Raw genomic sequence first — 21,689 nt, 5'->3', positions numbered from 1 at the left:
TCGATGCTACTTGTCCACCACACTGGCAGGCTGCCGAGTCTGTCCTGCCAGTGGGTCGCAGGTCTGCCTACCTTGCAGGATCCGACGGCGGCTCTTCACATCCCCCACTCCAAATGGGGTGACTTGGCTACCGTGCCGTCGGGTCGCTGGTCCTGTTCCTGGCGTGGGCGGCTACTCTCCTCGGCCCCAGCTTCAGTTGGAGTGTCGTGATACCACACTGGCGGGTCACTTAGCCTGCTCTGGGCGCAGGTGGCAGCTCCACTCTGCCCTCCAGGCCCCCGCAGCACCCAACAGGACCCGGACCGAGAAGCAGTCCCTGTAATTTCCCCAGCCTTGGGCCAAAGCAGCTCCGGGGGCCAGAAGCCGGCCTCTCTGATCCCAGCCACGCTCTTCTAGGAGCAGGCTCCACAGAGCAACCGCCGCAGGTTCCCCGGCCCCAGGCCAAAGCAACCCTGGGAGCCCAAGCCTGGCCGCACCAAACTCTCCCAGCTCGGTGCATGCTCCGCTGGGAGCAGGGTCAAAGACGCAGTCCCCGCGGGCTCCCCAGCCCCGAGCCAAAACTGTTCCGGGAGTCAAAGCCCCGTTGCCCCTCGGCGCACATTCCACTTGTAGCTGGCCTCAGCTCGCAGTCCCCGCAGGTTCCCCGGCCCTGGGCTAAAGCAGCTACGGGAGCCAGAACCCAGCCTCTCCGATCCCTGCCACACTCTGCTAGGAGCAGGCTCCACAGAGCGACCCCCGCGGGTACCCCAGCCTCAGGCCCAAGCACCCCCGGGAGCCCAAGCCTGGCCGCTCCAAACTCTCCCAGCTTGGTGTATGCTACGCTAGGGGCAGGGTCAAAGACGCAGTCCCCGCGGGCTCCCTAGCCCCGGGCCAATACTGTTCCGGGTCAGAGCCACGCCGCCCCTCAGCGCTCGTTCCACTTGTAGCTGGCCTCAGCCCAGAGTCCCCGCAGGATCCCCCGCCCTGGGCCAAAGCAACCCGGGGAGCCAGAATCTGGCCGCTCAAAGTCCGGCGCACGCCTTGCCAGGAGCGAGCCCTGAAGAGTATTCTCCTCAGGTTCTCCAGTCCTGAGCCTGAGCGATCTGTCTGCGCGACGCAGGCAAATACCAGCCTGGAATCACCTGTTCCGTAGTTGAATGAGCTGAGATCAGTAGAAAACAGGGATGATTGCCTCAGCTCTCCAAGATGGCGGCTGCTGTCCTCCTCCGTGGTCCGACCGGTGTCAGGAGTCGAACTGGACTGCTTCTCTCCTCTGTCTCAAAGCCGGGACTCAGCACTAAGCACGGCCAGTGCACCGATGGCAGGAGCCTCCAGAATCCACTTCGCTGTAATCCTGCTCTGGTACCTCGTCGCTAACTAGCACGTGACCCAGACTTCATCCGCGGGGCGGTCCGCCGACCAGGTACTGCTACCCTCCGTGCGGAGAAATCGTTCGCGACCGAGCCCCCGCAGCCGAATCCCGCGCGCTGGAAATCTGTCCTCTAGATTCTGGAGCACCTCAATTTCACTGGAAATTCCCAACAAGGTAGCCTTCAGCTGTTTCACCTCGTCTATCTCCCGCACAGTGACGCGGCGCACTGGGATGCTGCACTCCCATCGCCGCCATCTTCTGGTCTCCGGGCTTTCCCTTCTTGACCTCAACCATTACATGACACACAACCAGAAACTTCAAGTTCCTCCACCTTGGTCAACCTTCCACAAGACACCCCAGTCGACTGCCGGCCTTCCCACTTTGGAAGAAGAGAAACCCGCGCAGGCGCACTTGGCCTCGCAGCTGACTGTGCAGACGCACATGCCACCTGTGCGTTGGTGCGGGCGCGTTTGGTGTTCTTGCCCCTGAGAACCATGGGAAGGACAACTTTAAAGCACTTCTCCTGCATTGTCACACTGTAAGGAGATGGCCCTACCTCTTCAGCCCTTTGCCCAGACAGTGAAGGCGCTTGTTCTGGTCACTGGAGAGGCAGAGACAGATGTTCCATCCAGTCATCCTCTGTCCCAGCTGCATGGGAAAATTGTGAGTCCCTCTTTCCTGCACCCCTGGTCATCTCTTAACTTCTAGACTTCAATTTTCAAGATGCTGGTGGCAACCTGGACTGTGTCTAAAAGAGGATGACTCCCAGGAACACAAAACCAAAGCGGAACTATCTTACTTGGTCTGGCTGCATTTCTGAGTCAGATCTATCTGTTGGGATGAGAGTTCCCAGGATGTTGGTGGGTGAACTGAGACCTGCATGTGGGTGACAATCATGTGAGGCAGAGAGCAGTCAGTAAGGCAGAGCCAGTGCTGCTAGAGCAAAAGAGCCCATGAGCCACGGAGATACTTGTCAGATCAGGCTTGGCAGGCAGCAACCAAAGTTGGCAGATTTAAAAGGGCCGCTGAACAGGCTTTATTGAGATATCACTCCCAGGCCGAACTGGATCAGACCCACAGAGGGGGCAGGGGAAGGGTCTGAGGAGAAACCCAGTGGAAGCTCCACCAGACTGGACTTTTATGGGGCTTACAGCAGGAAGGGAAGGGCTTGGGACAGGAAAAGGTGTCTCTAGGGTCCCTTGCCCCCTTGGAGTTGGTCAGGGGAGTTGGCTGAACTCCAGGATTGGCCAGGGGGTCCTGCTGATTGACAGGCGTTAGTCAGGAGATCTGGCCGATTGACAGGTGTTTACGCCGGCATCTGATTGATGTTCAAAGCAGCGGGGGCTGCTTTGTTCTAAGTTGCCACTAAGTCGCCACCAAGTCACTGCCACCGACCTAACAACTAACATTATCTGGAACTTATATAGATACATAAACATTTTCATTCTTCCAGAGCTAACTCCACTAAGCTAATTTCATTCCATATTTATTGTTTTATAGAACACAACTAAATGATTTCTAAATTTTGCACTAGAAAAATCATTTTCTATTGGAATAAACTTCCTTCTGAATGTTGTAGTAAAAATGTGTCAGTTGACTTTATGTATTTGGGGTGGGGGAGGGTAACTGGGGACTGATCAGGGGCACTCAACCACTGAGCCACATCCCCAACCCTATTTTGTATTTTATTTAGAGACAGGGTCTTGCTGAATTGCTTAGTGCCTCACTGTTGCTGAGGTTGGCTTTGAACCTATGATCCTTCTGCCTCACCACCTCAGCTGCTGGGATCACAGGCATGTGCCACTGCACCCAGCTCAATCGACTTTAGCATGTAAAGTTTTACCAAGTATCCTTCTCCCACTGTAAATGTTCTGTTATGTTTTATTTGAGTCCAAATCCTCAGGGTCATTTTTTCCAGTCATGAATTTTGGTAAGAAAACTTTATCCTTTCATCGAGTTTTAGTTATTTATAAAATTTCTAATGTGCCATTTAGGTCATTGTGGTTTCAGTTTTGGAGATTCATTATTTCTATTGAACCTAATATTTCCTGACTCAATTGTTATCATCTTCAGTGTTTCTAATTAGATGTGATTTTTTTTTCTTAATCTACAACACATGGCTATGTAGTGTTAGTCATTTTCAGTTTTATTTTTATTATTTCTGACAATCTGCCAACTCTGTTTTCTCATGTATAAAGTAGGAGTGCTCATAATAATAATGCTTCTGCCAGGTGTTACTATGAGAATTAAGCAAGTTAATGCATACCAGCACTTAGCTCAGTGCCCAGCACTTAGTTCAAACATAGCACAAAAGACCCTTTGTGAGCTGCTCCCTCCCCCACAATCTCTCTAGACTCCATTCCCATTCTCTCTGTTCCAAGGCCTTTGTGTTGTTTTATTCCTGGATACCTCCATCCAAACTGATTCTTCCCCCTAAAATTTTCTCCCAACTTCATGCATATCCCTCACACACACATATACACCTACCCCAGGCCTTGCTCTAGCTAATTCCTGTGTTTCCTTCCAAATGCAACTCAACTCTCATTTTAGGTATGAAGCCTTCGTCTCTATCTGACTTAGTTGCCCCATTTGCCCATCCTTCCATCTATGCCATCTCAAGGACATTAACAGAGTTTTTTTTAGGATCTGCAATCTATTAAATGCCTAAGAAAGGTGAGTTGAATAAATGAGTGAGCCCAAATGCCCTTCTCTACCTAAACAACTCCACATTCCACCAATCTCCCTCCTTCCTTTTTCCTTCTTTCTCAGTCACTTCCTGGGTCTTCTCACCACCTCTCTTGAGTGAAACTCACTCCATCCCACACTCTTCAGACTGTTACTGTATCTCAAAGGACAGCAGGAGAAAAACACTAGTAATAAAACACACTTTCAAGCCTACAATTCCATCAGATTAAACAGGGAAATGTTCCCACTCAGTAGTTCCCCCATGTGAGACATTTTGGTGGCTTCTCCTTACCCTTGAAATGAAGTGTCAAAGCCTCACCTTGATGGGACATGCCCTACATGCTCTGGGCATGGCCACCCCTCCAGCATCATCTCATGTCACTTGGCTCCTTGCTCCAGCAGTTGGGCCACACAGGCTTGATTCTCCAGACCTCAGATGCACCATGTTCCCTACTACCTGGGGGTTTTTGCCCATGTATTTTCACTTCTTGAAGTCTATCCCACCCTCTCATCCCTTGACCCAGAGGACACTTGTCCTCAGTGTGATCCAGCCTAGATTAGGCCCCTCTGTTATACAAACACACTAACTTTTATATCAGACTAGCACATACCACAACTGTAAAAGTATTAATTTATAAAACTGGAGTAAACGACAGTTAAATATCTGTTTACTTAAACTGCAAAAGCTCTAAGGGAGCAGGGAGAGTGTCTTGTTCTTTGAAGTATCCGTAACTTTGAACACATTGCTTACCACCTAGGAGTCGGTCAGTCTTGTTGCATACATGAGATTGATCTGATGAGTGTGAAGCCACCCCAGAGGGCTTCCTCCGAAGGGCAGATTGACTCAGAGACCACAGAAGATGTGCCTGGAGACCACTAGATGCCACTGGGACAGAAATGGTGACCTACATACTGTTACTGCTCCAATAGGAAAAGCAAGTTGGAAGGGGCAGCGGGGAAACTCTGAAGACCGAGGTGACCAAGGCCATCACACTGAGAGAGGAGCCTACAAGTCCTGGGTGCTCCAGGCGAACTGGACCAGGGCACATCTGCAAGGCCTGCATTTGCATACCCCAAGCAGGCACAGTCTGAAGGGAAGTGACTGCGTGGGGACTCCCCAAACCTTTTAATACCCCTGTATTTCCACATATATTGCCATCAAGAGACATATAACTTACCCATAGAGACCTTCTTTATACCCCCAACCCCAACACAGACACACAAAGTCCAGCACTGGGCAGATAGTAGTTCCTTAACACATCAGATCAATGACTTGGAGGCTCTCTATGGAGTATTTCACCCAGGGCTGCCACATAAGGCTTCCTGGGTCACACAAGACACAACTCCAGGGAAGCAGGGCTGTACTCACATACGACATAAAGTGAATGGTCAGCCCAGGGTTTTACACCCTATCAAACTGAAAAATAGAATTGTTATTTCCTCTCTTGGCTGAGAAAAAGAACAGGGACTTGATCAACTAATTTCAACCGCCCTCAAAAAAACTGGGGTCCAATAGAAGAATGCTATGATTAACATATAATTAATATGAAGTAAAAATTTAGAAAGAAAAATATTAGAGCCAAATTAGCTAAACATCATAAAATATTTTATGATATTTAGTGTGACACAGGTTAGGTTAGGCCCTAAATATCATTTTAGGCCCTTTCGGTTAGACCCTAAGGTTAATTTTAGAAAAGAGATCTGTTAAGTGGAGAAATAAATTTCACAATCATGAAATAGCATAAGAAATCTCAAGGAAGTAGAGAGCATCCCCTGACAGGATATTTCAATGCTGTGGGTATGAATGCAGATAACTTTGTAGGTTTGGTGGTCAAAAGTTGAAGGTGTTTCCATCTGATGGCTTCTATTTTCCCCACTAAGTAGGAGATTAAACTACCTATAGGTTTTCAAAGAGAAGTGGGGTCAAGAATGACAGCTTTGAAATAACTACTGGAAAATATAACAGAACTGATGAAGGAACTAGAGTAACCACTGGGGTATTGTAAGGATTAAATAAGACTCTGTAGGTACAATACATGGCATGTTGTAGGCACTCAATGTTCATGTCCTTCCCCCTCCTTCCACCATTTTTAAGGAAAGAAATTTCTCACTCATATTTGTCTCCTCTATCATTGGGCATATTGGATGTCTAATTTTTATTGAATTAGTTCTAAGTCCTCACACACAGCAGGTGAGATACATTTTTATAGAATTGCATTGTATCCCTTCCTTTCTGCGAAATGTTGCTGCATTGTCAGAGAAACGGCCTGGTACAGTTAAAAAAAAAAAAAGTGGTCTCTCTTGATACCAGCCTAACTAAACTTCATAGAACTTGGATCTTCAGGCCAGGAAAAATCATGACCTTTGCATCTCATGCCATTTATTCCAGGTCTCAATTTCCCCTCCTATTAAACTGGGATATAATATTGAACCTATAAAACTATCTTATTAAGATAACACACAAATGAAAGAGCTATAGGGGATAGCCTATTGCTTCAAAGGCTGAAAAAACTGCTGTGACCATTTTGGCAGTTCATTTTTCACAGTATCATGTGCCATAAAAATGTTCATGACCATTGACCTAGGTGTCCCATTTCCAGAAATATATCCTCCAAGAAGGGTTTCCACCCTTTTTCTATCAGCCTACCCAGAATGTTCCCATGAATGGCCCATTCCTAGATCCTGAACTAAAACCTATTTACACTAAGATGTGATTGTGTACAAGAGCATCTTTTTTTTTATGTACCAGGAATTGAAACCATGGGTGCTTTACCACTGAGCCACATCCCTATGCCTTTTTTATATTTTATTTAGAGACAGGGTCTCACTGAGTTGCTTAGGGACTTGCTAAATTGCTGAGGCTGGCTTTGAACTCCCAATGCTCCCACCTCAGCCTCCTAAGCCACTGGGATTTCAGGTATGCATCACTGTGCCTGGAAAAATAGCCTTTTCTTGGCCCCTCAATAAGACTTGCCTCAGTGAAGGAAGATATTCTGGGAATCATATAAATCCAGTACACTAAATGCAGTATTTCACTTAATAAATTGGTCACACTTTCCACAAGATAAAGCAGTATGGGAAGAATCAAGTTTAAAATAATCATCTTTATGAAATAACTAATGAGAAGTTGTACTCTTTGTGTACAATGTCAAAATGCATTCTATTTTAATGCATAACTAATTATAACAGATTTTTAAAAGAATAAAAATGCTCACACATATGAGTTGGGCTGATGGGCAATAAAGACAGTAACAGTAGCAGCTCTTTCATGCTCATTCTTCCATTGCCTCCTCATGAAAATTCTGTAAGTCAGATAGGAAGATTTGGACCTTTGGTCTCCTTATGGAACCGTGGTGTTATAGCCATGCAAAATAAGCTGAGAGCCAGCAGGGCCAGATGGGTAGAGCACTGCATGGGCATCTTGTGGCCTGAACCACTAACACCATCTGACTGTGAATCCTTTACTCAAGCTGCTTCCACCATTGCTAAGTGGTTCAGATAGAATCCTAGACAGGCATGCACATTGAAGTGTAGACAGTATGTGAAGGTCACATGTCTTACAGCATGCTTGCCCTGAACTGGGACCAATAATGTTTTTGGTCCAAAAACTGGCCTTCCTCATATCCATTCCTGTTAAGCAATGCTCCAGGATTTCTTGTCAGTCTTCACATTCACATACTAAGAATAAAACATGGCCATAACAAGGCAAAATAAATATTTATTAGAAATCAAAAAGGCATTTCTTCAATGAGATTAAGATATTTCACTCTTTCTATGATCCCTTTCTCGAACATAGCTTCACACACACATTTAAAAAAAAAACATTAAGAATATAACTATAAATTACAACTTACAAGGGTCAGCACCACTGATGAGAATGGGGTGACAATTCTCTGTTTGGAACCAAGATCACAGGAAAAAAAACAATTGATACAGACATCAAGTATGGCTTACAGGCCTGGTGGCCTGGATGACAGCCCATCCCCCTGGCCTCCACCCAGAGCAGGGGATACAGCTCACTCAGCCTTGAGGAAGGAAAGGAATGTCAATAATACTGCATTTTTCTTCCTTCCTTCCTTCCTTCCTTCCTTCCTTCCTTCCTTCCTTCCTTCCTTCCTTTCTTTCTTTCTTCCTGTCTTTCTTTCGGCCAGGTGCCTTTAAGAGTTGAATGGCTTCACAGTACACCCTGGCACTCCTTATCCCACATTTATTAATATGTGGTGCTAATAATTAAACTCAGTGCCTCATGCATGCTAGGCAAGCGCTCACTACTGAGCCACAACCCTAGCCCATGAAAGTCTTTTAATCTACCTCTCTATCTCCTCTATCTCACTGCAAGTTATTTGTCTGCTTAGGTTTTCTTTTTCCTCAGTTTTGGCAGATCTTTCTTCTGCATCCACACATTCCCAATCCTCAGAGCAACTTATTTAGAAATGTATCCACTTCTTCTAGGTTTTTTCAGTGTATTGGAGTAAAAGTTTTCAAAATAGTCCTTAATGATTTGCTGGATCTCTGTGATATCTGTGGTGATTTCTCCTCTTTCATCCCTAATTTTATGAACATAGCTTTTCTTTTCTTTTTTTTTTTTAGAAAGAGTGAGAGAGGGAGAGAGGGAGGGGGAGAGAGAGAGAGAGAGAGAGAGAGAGAATTTTGATATTTATTTTATAGTTATCAGCGGACACAACATCTTTGTTTTGTATGTGGTGCTGAGGATCGAACCCGGGCCACACGCATGCCAGGCGAGCACGCTACCGCTTGAGCCACATCCCCAGCCCCAGAACATAGCTTTTCTATGTTTTTCTCTTTGTTATGTTTGCATAGGGTCTTATCGATCTTGTTTATCTTCCAAGAAAAAAATTCCATTTTATTGATCCTTTATACTATTATTTTCTTAGGCTCAAGTTCATTATTTTGGCTCTGATCTTTTTTTAAATTTTTTTATTTGTTTTAATTAGTTACACATGACAGTACAATGACCTTGACATATCATACATTTGAATCAGATGGGATATAATTTCTCCTTTTTCTGAGTGTACAGGTTGCAGAACACATTGGTCATGCAGTCATGTATATACATACAGCAATAATAATGTCTATTTTATTCTGCTGTCCTTCCTTTCCCCCCTTTCCCTCCCCCCTTCCTATCACTTCTCTCTACCCAATCTAATGTGACACACTTCTCTCTTTTTTTTCCTCACATCGTCATGTATATATTCTGTATAACGATGAGGGTCTCCTTCCATCTTCCATGCAATTCCCCTTCTCCCTCCCTTTTCCTCCCACCTCTCTTCCCTCTCTAGAGGTAGTCTTCTTCTCATGCTCTTCCTCCCTACCCCATTTTGAGTCACCCCCCCTTATATAAGAGAAGACATTCGGCATTTTTTTTTTGAGGGGGGATTGGCTAACTTCACTTAGCATAATCTGCTCTAATGCCATCCATTTCCCTGCAAATGCCATGATCTTGTTATTTTTTAGTGCATTGTGTATAAATGCCACATTTTTTTGTATCCATTCATCTATTGATGGACATCTAGTTTGGTTCCACAGTCTAGCTATTGTGAATTGTGCTGCTATTGATGTGGCTGTGTCCCTGTAGTATGCTGGTTTTAGGTCTTTTGGGTATAGTCCAAGAAGAGGAATAGCTGGGTCAAATGGTGGTTCCATTCCCAGCTTTCCAAGGAATCTTCATACTGCTTTCCAAATTGGCTGCACCAATTTGCAGTCCCACCAGCAATTTAAGAGTGTACCTCCCCCACCCCCATCCTCGCCAGCACTTGTTGTTTGACTTCATAATGGCTGCCATTCTGACTGGAGTGAGATGGTATCTTAGAGTAGTTTTAATTTGCATTTCTCTGATTGCTAGAGATAGTAAGCATTTTTTTGTGTATTTGTTGATTGATAGTATATACTCTTCTGAGAAGTGTATGTTCAGGTCCTTGGCCCATCTGTTGATTGGGTTATTTGGGGTTTTTTTGTTGTTTAACTTTTTGAGTTATTTGTATACCCTAGAAATTAGAGCTCTATCTGATGTGTGAGGGGTAAAAATTTGTTCCCAGGATGTAGGCTCCCTATTCACCTCACATATTATTTCTCTTGCTGAGAAAAAACTTTTTAGTTTGATTTCGTCCCATTTGTTGATTCTTGGTTTTAATTCTTGTGGTATAGGTGCATTATTAAGGAAATTGGTACCTAGCCCCCGTGACGGAAATTAGGGCCAACTTTTTCTTCTATTAGACGCAGAGTCTCTTGTTTGATTCCTAGATCCTTGATCAATTTTGAGTTAACTTTTATGCATGGTGAGAGATAGGGATTCGATTTCATTTTGTTGTGAATGGATTTCCAGTTCTCCTAGCACCATTTGTTGAAGATGCTATCCTTTCTCCATTGCATGCTTTTAGCACCTTTGTCTAATATAAGGTAGTTGTAATTTTGTGGGTTGGTCTCTGTGTCCTCTATTCTGTACCATTGGTCTACCAGCCTGTTTTGGTGCCAGTACCATGCTGTTTTTGTTACTATTGCTCTTCAGTATAGTTTAAGGTCTGGTATAGCGATACCACCTGTTTCACTCTTCCTGCTTAGAATTGCTTCAGCTATTCTGGGTCTCTTATTTTTCCAGATGAATTTCATGATTGCTTTTTCTATTTCTATGAGGAATGCCATTGGGATTTTGATCCCACCACTGGACTCTGGAGCTCCTCGATGCTGCCACCAGACTCCATCATGGACGCAAGACAGCGATACTCAGCACTGGATGCTGACTTCACCCTCTGCAGTCAGACTCCTGTCAGCACTTCAGGATGAAACTGATCATGGCAACATCCCTCTGTTGTCACCACTGCTGCTTCTGGACTCTTCTGCTGCCACCACCACTGTAAGTATGCAGCAATGGATCTCCCAAACTGCAGCTGGATGCGAACACCTCCACAGATGCCACCCCGCATGCCAATGCTCAAGTCCGGACCTCGGAGGCCTGATGCCCTATGCCTGAAGCAGTTACATGTTGCTGCTGCTGCCACCAGATGCTGCCACTCCACGATGCCCCTTCAGTGACTCTGTCCCACGGCTTCTTCTGTGCTGCCCAAGACCACAGAAGTTGGGAAGTTGGGCATCCTCCATCACAGTCACCTCACCAGCATCCACCGCTTGCCACCTGCCTTTCCTCCCCCAGGAACAGCCACCACTCCTTCTGGGTGCTTGAGGAGTTGTTGTGCTAACTCAGGGAACTCATCCAAGGAAAACAAGTGAGTACTTTAAATAAAGGCTGCAGTCCTCACAGCAGGCAGTGGGTGAGGCTAGGTGGGTCCAGCCTGCTGGTGAGGAGGCTGGGCAGAGCCTGGGGGCTGCTGGCCTGGTCTGGACCTTGACCCTGTGGTGCAAGCTGGAGAGGGATCACTGGCTGCTCTGGGAGCCCAGCCTGGAAGCAGCTTCCCACCCTCTCCCTTCCCCCACCCTCACACTCCTCTCTGAAGGGGACTCCAGATTCCAGAGACAGAGCCATCTGGGCTGTGGGCCTCTGGGTAGTGGTGTGAGGCCCTGGTACATTGCAGCAGTCTGGTGACAGCCAGACTGGTCAGACTCCAGCCGCCTGGACTTGGGGGAAAACAGCCTCTTGGGAAAATACCCTCCTAGATCTACCAAACAGCCTGCCATTGGCTTCTTCCAAGAGATTATCAAGAAAGGAAAAATATGTTACCAAGTTTTGTCTTGCAAAGGGTAGTGTGGGGAGAGGCAAAGACATCAGTGTTGGTACAGCTGGATTCAAAGCCCTCTTAACTGGGTGACCTTGACCAGGGAACAGACAAGTACAACCTTGGTTTTGCATCTGGTAAAAGAAAACAGGGAGGATGATAAGCCATGGGTTAAATTAAGTTGTTCTGCACTACCTCCACTTGGGAGCTAGGCAGGCATTCAGCATTATTTCCATGCAGAAATATATTCTCAGACTAAAGGTGACACACTTAGAAATGCACCTTTGGAAGACAACTGACCTCTGAGATAGGGAGTTGAAACTTACTTCATGTCTTTATAATAATATATGGAAGATCATAAGCCAAAGCATGAAATGTTGGGTCAGGCTCATGAAATCATAAGCTGTTTTCAAATTTGTTTAAAGTTACATTGAGATAAATCTGTATAATTCGAGCCCCCTGGGATATCCCCCTCCTCTGCCACACCCACAAGGAGCACTGTCCACAATTTTGTACTCCGCTGTACAGTGTCACCAATTATATCATTACATGTATATACACATACATAGATACATATTATGTAATATTTTGTTCCTTTTGGTTTGTTTTGGGACCTTCTGAAAATAGAATCTCATATACATTCTTTTGCACCCCCTCAGCTGACCATCAGGAAGAAAGAAACACGAGAGAAGCTTGAGGATCAGAAGGACACCATCCCTGCTCTAGTCACCCTGGAAGCTGACTGGCCTGCACACACCGAAGCTTGAGGAAACAGCAGCCCTGCTTCAGCCACTTGGGGGCTGGCTGATTAACACAAGGTGGAAGATTAACTGACCAACAGACAAATGGACTGTTTCATCCTCTAAGAGGGCTCTCATACTGTGACAAATTGCCACCCTTACTTCTATCACATACATAGTCCTTTCCTTGGTCTTTAATACAGGACTGATAACAATCAATCAATCATATAGCTAACCCATAATGGGAAGGGGCAAGGGAAGACTGGGGGACTTTGGATTGGGCAGAGGGGAGTGAGGGGAGGGAAGGGGGTATGGGAGTGAGAAGGATGATGGAATGAGACGAATTTTATTACCCCATGTACATGTATAATTGCAGGAATGGTGTGACTCTATATATAACCAGAGAAATGAAAAGTTGGGCTCCATTTGTGTATAATAGTAAAAATGCATTCTGCTATAATTGAAAAAGAAAAGACAAATTCATAAAGCACTAAGGCTTAAAAGGAAGTCTGAGAACTTTTCTCATCATGAAAATATGTACACTTTTCTTGTATATAATTAAAACTTATTAATTAAATTGCTTTAAAAAAAACCCTAACCTAGCACATGTACAAGTTCAAACCTGAAAGGGCATTAAGGCATCAAGCTCACTATTTGGAGGCTGGTGTTCTATTCTTGGTATTTTCAAAAGTTTAATTGACATAGTATGAATTATGCTATTAACTTGTTTATTGCTTCCATGTTTGTCTCCCCTTTACATTGAAACTATTGAAGCAGCTGTTGAGAGAGAGAGAGAGAGAGAGAGAGAGAGAGATTAAGATTATGACATTATGTAAAACTTTAAGCCAAGAAGATAAATGACGTTTTTTGATTTAAAGGAGTAAATAATGAGCTTCAAAGGAGTAATGATGTAATCCCCAAAGACTCCAAATGATGTAGTGCCCAAAAGACCCCACACCTTAATTGTAATATATAGCCTCTCTCCTAATCAACAAGATGTTTATTTTTTTAAGTCAACAAGATTTCTAGAGAGCTCATTGTGGTCTGAGCTCCTCTTTTTCGTAAAGGTCAGGTTTCTCTTTCTTGTAGAAGTTAGGTCTGCAGGGCTGGAATTGTGGCTCTGTGATAGAATACTTGTCTCACAGGTGTGAGGCACTGGGTTTGATTCTCTACACCACGTAAAAATAAATAAAATAAAAGTATTGTGCACATCTACAACTTTAAAAAAAGTTATATCTGCAATCAAGCCTGTTGATGTGCAAAAGTTACTATTTCTCTTTTCTTAGTAAAAACTTGTGAAAACTCTGTTCAATCTAAGAGCATGGAATAAAAAGTAACTGTTATGTTAACCTTTGTGTTGTGTAACCCACTGAGTAGAAATCTCAGAGAATTTTCATACCTGGGGCACAGACTTTTTGGCATTAGCCCCTCTGGATTAAATTGTTCTGCACTACCTCAACTTGGAGCTAGGTAGGTATTCAGCATTATTTCCATGCAGAAATATATTCTCAGACTAAAGGTGATTCTGGATTCCAGAGACAGAGCCATCTGGGTTCTGGGCCTCTGGGTAGTGGTGTGAGGCCCTGGCACATTTCAGCAGTCTGCAAATTCCTCAAGTGTCCATCTTCATCTGTCCTACATCAATACCTGCTTGAAATGCTAGAATGTCCCCATTCTAGAAGGGCACACAAAGACAGTCTGACTCTGCCAAAGTATGAATTCTATGCAAAGTAATTAATCACAAAAAACTAAGGGGAGATTACACTATGGTGACCTCCTGGAAGTGAATTCAATGTTGCATGATAAAACTTGTATACATATATATAATTGCTATGACATAACCCAGAAGGATATAGAAATGATACATCTGAATAAACATGTTTTGTGAGAAATCTGAATGCCATGTTTGCATTTTGTGTTGTTTCTAATACTATGCTGTAACAATATTTAATAATGTGATCATATTTTTTAAATCTGAAAAAGACATCAGAATTTTGTACTGTAATATTGTTAGTAAAGGGGATAATTTGGTGACTAGAATTTATGCTTTCCAGTTTTTAAAGCTAACATGTTGAATTAAAGGTTTGCGGCAGACATCAACTCCATCAGAACCTCAGTCTGGTGAAAACACAGTGTGGTGCCTGACCAGGGAAGTCCCCGTTTGTGCCTGGCTCTTTGCCACTCAGTAGATAGGAGCCCTAACCCAGGGTGGTGGGACCTGCATTCCAGCCCCCTAACTTGCTCATGTTGGGGCACCGTGACTGCTGTGCTCTGCTTTAATTTCTCATCTGTGAGAACATTTGTGCAATCTGTCCACAGGGCTGTTAAGGATCAGTGATTAAATTTATCAAATTTAATGAAGTCTGGCTGGTCTACAGTGTGATGAGGGGCCCCCTGCCAAAGCTGCCTCTGTGACTGCCCTCTACCTTCTTTCCTGTGTCGTCCCTGTGGAAGGCAGGGGGACTCCTATTCATTGGCCATGCAGCCTACAAGTTTCAAGGCAAAGGTATCCTGCTCTGACCTGTACCTGCCAAACCAAAGAAGGTCGTTGTCAGTTCTCTCAGGCGGTGGGAGATGTTAGGTAGCAGTGAGTAGCGAGAAGTGAAATGCAAACCAGTAACAGGGCAAGGTCATGGGTTTTCTTTAAGTTACTTTTAAGGGTTTCTTTAAATTAATTTTAAGGTGAGTGGGTAATTAGATAATGCATAAAACAACAAGTATACAAATAAAGAGAACAAAGGAGCCAATTAAGAAATACATAGAGAAGGTTTAATAAGGCTAACTCTTTACAGGGTCATTTGGAGGTCATTGTAAAGCTAGGTGTCTCAATATATATAGTGCCAGAGTACACAGGTAAATTCTATCTGATCATTGACCCCAATTCTCACATTAACATAGGATTGACTTATAAATACCCCCCCCCCCCGCATAAGATGGCCACCATGATAGTTCTGGAAAGAACCAACTAGGGCCAAAAACTCTATTGCCTGACATGAAAGAGTCAAACACCTGATTGGTAAAGAGTGCTGAAGGTGGACCCCAGTTCTCAAGGCAAGCCCTAAAACACCAATCCATTTGGAGACAGCACTGTTGTCATTCTCTGTTGGGAGATGACCCACTCTCTTAGGAGTGCTCTTTGTTTGAGCCTTACTTTACTTTTACTTATAATGAAGTTCTTTTGCATGGATTCTGGTGTCTGCCTTTAATTTTTCTGTCTTTAGAACACAAGCATTGAGGTTTAGAGCTTCAACTTCCCACTCTCCTGGAGTCCCTTGTCAACCCTAATGACCTGCATCTTGGTGTACCATTGCAGTAAGATGAGTTCTTTGTTTGGAGCTAAAGTTTTATGGCAATAAACAAGGCATCCTGTAAATCCACGAATAGTGATATTAGCAGAAGCTTTATGAGAAAGACACTTATATTTGGAATATGAACCACCATGTCTCTACTGTTGTCTGTGAGCACACTGCCATCTCCAGGACTCTGTGTTAGTCTGTTCTCAACAGGAGGAACATGCACCAGTAGTATAGCTAGGTCGATTGAGGTTGGAAGCGGCCCATGTTCCATAGCCCCAGGTATGCACTCCCTTTCAAAAATGTGGGGTGATAACAAGATTCCAGAATGTGGACCCCCAGTTATAGTCCATACCTTCAATGGTAACTTAAATCTCCCCATCCAGAAAACATTAGACTCAAGTGGTTTTGCCAGCAAGATTTATCAAATGTTAAAATAGAAAATAATTTCATTTTTACACAAAATACTCCAGGGTACTGAAAAACGACATTCCTCATTTCACATGAACAATATGAGGGGAACATTCTAGGCCAGTCTAATAAACATGAATGCAAAAATTCTTCACTAAACATTAGCAAATCAAGTGCAGTGTAATAAATGTGTTCATTATCATTTCTCCCAGTAATACTATATATAATTCTCCCATGGGGTAAATACATACATGCATAACATTAATCCTAGAATGCAAGGTTTAATGTGAAAATCAACGTGATCCTCTACCTCAATAGATTAAAGGAAAAATATTAAAAGGAAAAACATAGAGGCAGAAAAGCACTTCATGCTAAGTGACATGCAGGGCATTAGGACTAAAAAGCAACTTCCTTTTTCAGCTCAAGAGCAGTTTCAAAACTCCAACCACTCTTACGTAAGGCTGGGGATATTTTATGGGAGGCAGGTTGGGCAGGTCAAATGGTTCATTCTTGCAAATCCACACTTAATGGGTATCCCTTTGACCTCTCTGTTCAACATCTGTTCACATAACTTGGAGGGAATCTGGAAACGTAATGAAATGTAGAGAAAAAGAAATGCTCCTGAAGGCTCAGGTGGGCCTCAGAGGAGAGTGAAAAGGAGAGTTGGAGCTGGTCCTGGGAAGGCATCGGCATCCACGGTATGAGCTGCTACAGCCCACTGGTCCCCCTGACGACCTGCAGCCTGGCCTTTGGACAGGGCCAGCTCGGCAGCATGGGCAGATCAGGAGGGCAGTGAGGCCAGGAGAGCTTCTCAAAGAACATGAACTCAGTCAAGGTCTCCATGGACAGGAGTGAGGTGGAGCAGAGAAGAACCAAGGCAGTTTCTTCTTCTTTCCCAAACCCAAATCCCAGCCCCCTTCCCTTGTGCCCTTTCCGACTTTTCCTGACCTGATCTTAATTGAATCCTGTCTCCTCCAGCGAAGCCACTGGAATCAACTCTCTTCATTGGTGGGAGTGGGAGGGTTGCTGCAAGCTGGGAAGCAGCACGAATCCTGCGCTCCTGGAACACCATCAACACCACTTCCTGCCAGGCAGCAGTGTCCACGTTGTCACCCAAGGAAAGACTGGTGTCCTGCAGACCACACATTTCCTAGTCTCAGGTTCAATCTTCAGTTTCTCCAGTCCCAGCCCTCCCAAGTTCTGGGCCAGGTGTGTGTCTCCCAGCTGGTCCTGCAGTGCTCACTGTGGAGCTAACCCATGTCCCCATCCTGGCCACACACCTGCCTCCTATGTGCTCGATGCCTGTATTCTCATCTGCAAATTGGAGGGAACAGCAACCCCTACGAGGCCAGGGAGCCTTGAGAAGCATGGAGTAAGGTGTGGAGTGTGGCTGGCTCAGGCCCCGGACACGTGTGCTGCCCTTGCTGTGGTTATTTCCCAGATGCCAAGAGCTGCCCGCGTGGCTCTCCCCGTCTTCACTTCTCCCACCTCCTGCTCTGGCTCTTCCCTCTCACAACCTCTCCCTCTCTCTTCCCACTGTCCCTGCTGGACTTGGCTCTACAGAGTCCCTCCTCTCTCCCCACCCCATCTTGCCCCTTCCTGTGCCCTCTTGTCCTCCACTGTCCCTCCCAAGCTGTGTCCTGGGATCATCCCCTCCTGGATGTTGCCCAGTCACCTTCTACCAAACAGTTGTGTTTTTCCTGTTCCAAGCCTGCTCCTTCTCATCCTCCCAGTCACTTAACTATGCACCCGGCATCTGCAGCAGCCTTCTGGTGCCCCAGCCCCACAAGCTGCCACTGGTGGGCTGGTCCAACAGCACCCTACTGCCTCCTACCTGTCCAGCCCTCCATCCCAGCTGCCTGGACAAGGCCCTGCCATTTCCCCTCTGTCCTGCCCTCCGTCCTCCCATCCTGGCTGCAGTGCACCTCTTACCTGGTCACTGCCCTGCTCTCCTACAGGGACTTTTTACCCAAGGAGTGCTCCTCTCTCCCACCAGTAGGAACCCAAACTCCTGGGTCCCCACTGAAGCTAAGAGGCCCTCTGAGACCCCTGACCCATTTCACTTTCTATCTTTGGACCTTTTTCTGAATGCTTTGCTGTCGCTGTTGTGTTTCTCACTGCTGAAAACAAAGAATAAACACAAACAGTAAACACACAAAAGCTCTTACATGAACTTTTACACAGGGATATACCCCTGCAACCACTCTCCTGAAGTCCCTGTGCTACCCCTGCCCCATAACCACTGTTCTGATTTCTGTCGCTAGCTCACAGTCTTTTCTATTTTGGAAACATCCTCAAGTAGAATGCGGAGGTGAGGTTGCTCCATGCTGTGCCTGTGCACCATGGTCCTGTCCCCTCTGCTCTGTGCTGCTGAGTGATGTGCTGTTGACGAGTGTGTCACACTGGGTCCCTCTTTCTTTTGTTGATGGACAGACTGGGAATGAACAGTCGTAAGTCCCTGGGGATGCTGACTTTCATGCCTTCTGACTTGTGTGGTGGGGAAAGCAAGTGCTGGGGCACAGGGAGGCTGATGTGGAGAGCAAGAGTCAGCTTTCCATTGCTGTAACACAATGCTTGAGGAAGGGTTTATTTTGTCTCACAGTTTTAAATGTTTCCAATCAGGGCTGCTTTGGGGCCTGTGGTGAGCCAACATATCATGGAGGAGACCATGGCAGAGCCAACTTCACAACTCACGTCTGGGATGCAAGAGAGAAAAAGGAAGAAACAGGGTGACTTGAATGAATCCTCCCACTAGGCCTGACCTCCTAAGTTCCACCACTTTGCAGAAGCACAATCTGGGGACTGGCCTTTAACACGTGGGCCTGTGGGGCACTCTGTCCTCCAGGCAGTCCTGCTGGGATCCATTCCTCTTGCTGCATGAGACACACCTAAACAATTATTCTTGATCCTATGAAACCCAGATCCCACCAGTGCCCTTTCTGCTGAGGCAGGCCCAGGGCCTATGGGGTTGCCGATCTTCACCCTGTGGGGAAAGCATGAGGGCTGCCACTTCAGGGCAGGACAGAGCCACTGACATTTCCTGTTTCACTTGCCATAACCGTGGCTACCCCAGTGTCTGTCTCAGCCAGAGCCTTCCCTGCCTCCTGGATGGCATGGCCTCCCTCATCCACTTCACCCATCTGGTCTAGGCCATAGGTGACTCCAGGCCTTGGAAACAGCAGGAAAGGCAAAGAGCTCTCAGAGCAGATGGGGGGCAGAAGGGTGGCCCTCCTCTCTGGAATATCCCTCCAACTGTGCCCCCAGTGACTGTGCCCCAGTGACCTGCCCCAAAGCCCAGGAGCAGCTTGGGGTGGCCTGGGAAGGTGGGGCTCTGCCCTCAGGAGGACTTGCTGTGGGAGTCTGGCAGAGGAGGAGAAGGGAAGAAATGTGGGGAGTCCAGGAGGGGACTGAAGAGACCCTGGAAGCTCAGACACTGCAGGTCCAGGCTGCTCATGGCCACTGGATGTGCAGGTAACATGGATAGCACCTCAGTGAGGGGCCCAAGGTCAGTAGCCTGGGGACACTTGGGAGTCCCAGCAGGGTCATACATACAGGAGAAGAATGTTTGTCTTTCTGGGGCCCAAGAATCTGCAGTCCCTGCTGATTGACTGGGGTATTGGCCAACATCAGAACTAAGACAACGTAAAAAGGAAAAATGAATTTAATCACAATTTGGCCAAAACAGTGGAAGAAGCTGACCTGCATCTGCCTGTCCCACAGAAACACTGTCACCTACAGGAAGGAAGCCTGGGGACACAGATGGGTAGGCCCTGGGGACCCTGCTAAGGAGCATGGTCAGTCCCCTCCAGCCCTACTTTTCTTCCTGAGTCAGGGCTTTGGCCTGGCAAATGCTTCCATCCTGGTCAAGGAACTCTAGCCTGCAGGGAGCTGGGACACGGCAGGAAATGGCAAGGACAGAGATGAAAGTAACTAGGAGCTTTTCTTTGAAATTTTCTGATTTTAATTGGGCGGTGTCACTGTCCTCCGTCTTGTCCATCCCACAGTCCTGAGGGATGTCGGGCTCCATGTCATCTGGCCCTTTATTGAGGGGTTGATGCTGAGATCCCCTCAAGGGCACCCAAAACTGGAGAGTGAAAAAGCCAACCTGCAAAGACGTCCACTGGCTCCACCTAGTGGAGGCATGCGAACCCTGCTCCAAAGCCTTGACAACACCTGGTTTGGGCCATCTTCATTTTGACAATTCCCGCATCTCTGAATAATTTTTTCTGAAGACATTACTGATTATTCAACCAGTGATATGAGCCCATGTCACCAGGATGGACTTTTCCCATCATTTAGACTGATCTAAATGATCTTGTCAAAGGGAAAGGGACAGACTGTTAAGAGTCAGTGTCAAAAGATCAAATTTTTGCCAAATTTGAGCAACAAAACAGGCTTAGAAAGAGCGGTTCCCAGGATAAGCATTTACCTGAGTCCTGAAGCACCTGCCTGGGGTCTGCCAGGTGCAGCACTGGGAGGGCTTGCAGTGTGGAGCGGGCCTGGTCAGCATGTGCCCTCCTGCCCAGCCCCAGGCTCCAGGCTCCATGGCTGCAGTCACTGTCCTGTGCAAGTTCCCAGGACCCTACTTCTCTCCAGGGCTCTGTGGGTGTCCACCATGAAGGTCACTGAGGAAGTCTTTGAGGACATGGGGCTCATAGCAGGTGCTCAGACCCACCTCCCATCTCATTCCCCATCCTCCCAACCCTGGGTGCATGGAGAACTTTGCCATCTGAGCCCTCACTCTCTCCTCATTCACCCTTGGGCTACCTACACCTGATTGTGATGCCAAAACCCAGACACTTTCTCTAATGGTAGAGCTCAGAGCTCCTGCACCTCCTGTGCCTCATCCTCCCCCTTAAAAGTGTGGATTCAGCGGCTCCAGCTGGGAGTCCATCTGTGATCAGGAACAGGCTCCCGGAGGCCCCAGATGTGGGGTCAATGAGGCATCAGCACAGTGACCCAGTGACCATGGCTACAAACTCACACTCAGGGTCTTTGGGAAAACATTTTATCTGCAATTAAATTCTATCTTTATTGTGTTACAAAACAGCACACGTCATTGGGGAAGGTGGAGAAGGTGAGAGCAGGAGGAAGTGGTGGCCTGCATGGAGACGCACAGAAGACCTCAGCCCCGGAGCCAGGTGGGCATCTCTGCAGTCTGTGAGCAGGGAGATGGAGGCCAGCAGAGCAGCCAAACCTTGAGCACTCTGCTGTTGAAGCTGATCAGGAGGCACTTGGAAGACGCCTTCACTCCACCTCTGACCAGGGCTGCATTGGCCTTCGTGTCCTTTCCACATGGCAGGGCTGAGCAAGGCCATTGTCTTAGAGGGCAGGGGACATCTGCAGTCGGATTTTCCAAAAGGGCCAAGGCTGCCTTTCCATGTGAAGATGGCTTGTGTTACCTGTCACTACAGCCACTTTTTCCCTGGAAGGGCAGAAATAAGAACCTCTCAGATCAGTGTCATCCCTCAAGCCATGTGGATCAGATCTTTTCTCTAGTTATAGTCCCCCCATCAGTCTG

This window comes from Spermophilus citellus (genome assembly GCF_964194105.1).
Source record: "Spermophilus citellus genome assembly, chromosome: 17".
Classification (NCBI taxonomy): domain Eukaryota; kingdom Metazoa; phylum Chordata; class Mammalia; order Rodentia; family Sciuridae; genus Spermophilus; species Spermophilus citellus.
This window is presented reverse-complemented; position numbering follows the sequence as displayed.